Source organism: Mus musculus, chromosome 17 (assembly GCF_000001635.26).
Source record: "Mus musculus strain C57BL/6J chromosome 17, GRCm38.p6 C57BL/6J".
Lineage (NCBI taxonomy): Eukaryota > Metazoa > Chordata > Mammalia > Rodentia > Muridae > Mus > Mus musculus.
Window position 1 is genome coordinate 13,095,616 of NC_000083.6, and position 3,315 is coordinate 13,098,930.

The window sequence follows — 3,315 nt, forward strand, 5'->3', positions numbered from 1 at the left end:
TGAGAGGCTCCGTCATCAGGTGCTGGATGGGGGCAGGCGACAGGTGCAGCCAGGAGGAACACTTCTCAATATGTATGGCTGATGATCCACCCTCCAGGTAGCTATCTCCAGGAGATCTGATTTAGGACCCAGCATCTCTAAACAATTGGCTTTCTATAATCCACTGCACTCTAAATGGCTTTATGCTGATGACATGTGTGTGTGTGTGTGTGTGTGTGTGTCTGTGTGTGTCTGTGTGTGTCTGTGTGTGTCTGTGTGTGTCTGTGTGAGTACACACACTCACACATGTCAGTGGAAGCCAGAAATCAACCTCAAGTGTTATTCCTCCCAAACCAACCACCGTGTTTTCTGAGACTGACTGGAGCTCACTGACTCAGCTATGCTGGCTGAGCAGGGAGCCCCAGGTATCTGCCTGAGCACCTTCCCAGTGTGGGGATCCCAATCCTGTGCCAGCATACCTGGCTCCTTGTTTGAGTGCGGGCGGGGGTGGGGGGAGATTAGGTGTGAGTCCTCATGTGTCATGGCAAATACTTCACCAACTAGGCCATCTCCTCAGCTCCCCCAAAATCATTTTGACCAACAATGGCAGTGGTGGTGCACGCCTTTAATTCTAGCACTTGGGAGGCAGAGGCAGGTGGATTTCTGAGTTCGAGGCCAGCCTGGTCTACAGAGTGAGTTCCAGGATAGCTAGGGCTACACAGAGAAACCCTGTCTTGGAAAACCAAATAAATAATAAATAAATGAATAAATAAATAATTCCTGGCAGTTTAGTACTATTTTACCTAAGAAGTCCCTTTAAGATGTTATATTTTTTGTTTTTGTTCTTTTTCCCCCCTTACGTTATAAGGAACACACTGTTTGATTGTGGTAATGGGTAGCATTCGAGACAGTAGCAGTGTGACCGGTGTCTGACCATCCACCCTGTGCCTCTGCACCCAGTAACAATGTCTGTGCTAAAGGTGCGGGTCAGGGCCTTGGCCCTATGGCTTCCCCTGGCTACAGAAATCTTTACTTTTCAAAAATTCACCTCACTTCTTCATTTTAGCTTTTATCACTTAAAGAGTTATTTATTCATTAGCTTCTGGAGCTCTTGAATGATTCTTTTGACATTTAACCCATTCCTGGAGGCTCCGAAAGTAGCCTTGTTGAACGGGAAGATGAGGACAAAGTTGCCGGCGTGGTCGTTTGGTGTGCTTCCAGCTTCCGGGAGGTCGCCCGCAGGCCCCTTCATCTTGTGAGGCTGTGACTGAGACGCATACGGGAAGACCATCTTGCGAGGCAAGTGCCAAGCCTTGTGCCTTGGCTTGCTTTTGGCTGCCTCTTTTGTCAGAAGTCTGTCCCGCCTGCTCATCATTTCTCTCAACTGGGAGGTTCGAGTGTGCTTGGGACAGATGTTCTGGACAGCTGGGTCGCTTTTACTGCCCATCGTAAACTCTATGAGAGACGCATAGGAAGAGGAATTGGGGGTCGCACAAAACTCATGCTGATGGCTCCTGGCAAGGGAGACCACGGAGTTTCCTGGAGAAGTTCTCCCACACTTTTTCTCCTCACTTCTGAGGCCGTTTAAGTATAATAGCTCAATAACATCATGGACAAGGCTTCTCTTGACCGACTCATCCGTGGAACAGTCCAAGGTCAAAGCAGGGTTGTAGTTGACTTCCAAAAGCCACGGTTTCAGGTTGTCATCAATAAGGATGTCAAATCCAAAAAGCTCGAAGCAGTTGTAGGCGACGGGGACTGAGGGAGCCATGGCCAGGACTGTGAGAATCACCATGTGGCTGATCTTCTGCCTCAGTAACAGGTCATCCACATCCCAGTTGCGGAGGTAAGAGAAGAACCTGCTGAGGGTCCACTTGCAGCCTTGACCCACCACCTCTTTGATCTTCTGATATGAGGCCCCCAATTTGTTGATGCTGCTGTTGGTCAAATGGGAATAATAGTCTTCCAAATTCCTGAGATCAAACTTCTCCGTGGCAAACCGCACTAACCCTTCCTGGTACATGTAAATGGTCAAAGGCTTAAAGCCAGTGATGCAGACATAGATGCGGAGGTCGCATTTGTACCTACCCACGAGTAAGGGGTTACAGATGTACTTCTGTACTACATACGTGCCCTTGAACATGAGGTCTCGGATGTCACTGAAAATGATTATCCCCCTCCCTTGAGACAGCTCTGCTGGCTTGCAGATCCAGTAGCTTGGCTTGGTACCCAAATCCTGCTTTTCCTTGAAGTACTTGGCCAGAAACTTGGTATAGTCAGTGGGCATGATGAATGTCAGGGGTGTGAACTCATAGAGAGACTCACCATAGCGACTTCTCATGCGCGCCAGGTGTTTGGCCAGGCAGTCCTTCCTGGTGAGATTGGTCATCCCTGGGTGATGGTTGAGCCTCTGCCAGGGTTTGACATTGACATATTCCGCCCTCCGGAAGGAGGACGACCTCCAGTATAGATTCCAGTCCTCCACATCCTGACGTTGCTCATCAAACTTGTCCCACCCACGCTCCAGGAGGACACTCTGTACGAGCCCAGGGGTGCTCTCATCCACTCGGAACACCAGTGGCTTCAAGGGGGCCCCTTGGGTTTCATCTTCTGTCCTCAAAGGCTTGCTTTCCTAAACATTGATCATCCAGACAGGAAGGATGAGACAACAGAGCTTCCGATGAGAGGTGACATGGTTCCCTCTCTCCCTCCCCCAAGCTCCGGCTTCTGTGCGCCAGAGCCCTCCCTGCCACCTCTGCAGACAAACCCACCTCCGCCTAGGCCTGACATTTGTCTGCTTACCTGTTACAGAATGTCCCTCTAGTGGCAGTCCAAAAATCTCTGCAGTCACATCACCCAAACTCTGCAGACCATCCATTGTAGTCCTGCCTCTGGGATCAGCAGTGTATTGGAAAGAATAAGGGTAATTAGTGAAAACAAAAAATATTAACTTTTTAATACATAAGCAAATTTAAACACATCTTTTGAAAAAGATTGAGAGGTTGGAGAGATGGGTCACTGGGTAAAGTACTTGTCACACAAGCATGAGTTTGGATCCCTGACACCCACATAAAAGGCCAAACACTGGTAGAGCTTGCTGGCCAGTCAACTTAGCTTGCTGAGTTAGTTCCAGGTGTGCAAGAGACCGTGTCTCAAATGATAGGGTAGGATGTGAAAGAAGAAGACATCCAATATCAGCCTCTTGTCTCCACTCACACGAGGGCATGCACACCTGCATAGCCTGCGTGCATACAGGCTAACACCCACTCGACTCACACACGAGTGAATGCCGTGCAATTCCTGAGTTTCCTCAACCATGTGTTTCCAAATGTGAGA

The 3,315-nt window shown here is 49.1% G+C and overlaps 1 long non-coding RNA gene across 1 annotated transcript; it reads right to left on the bottom strand.

Annotated features, from left to right (window-relative positions):
* Positions 1 to 1,044: 1,044 nt before the first annotated feature.
* Positions 1,045 to 2,857, bottom strand: Gm11166 (predicted gene 11166). The gene is made up of 2 exons (NR_024558.1): positions 2,782 to 2,857; positions 1,045 to 2,611 (listed from the first exon to the last, which is right to left on the bottom strand). It is a non-coding gene; the product is annotated as a predicted gene 11166 (long non-coding RNA).
* Positions 2,858 to 3,315: the final 458 nt, after the last annotated feature.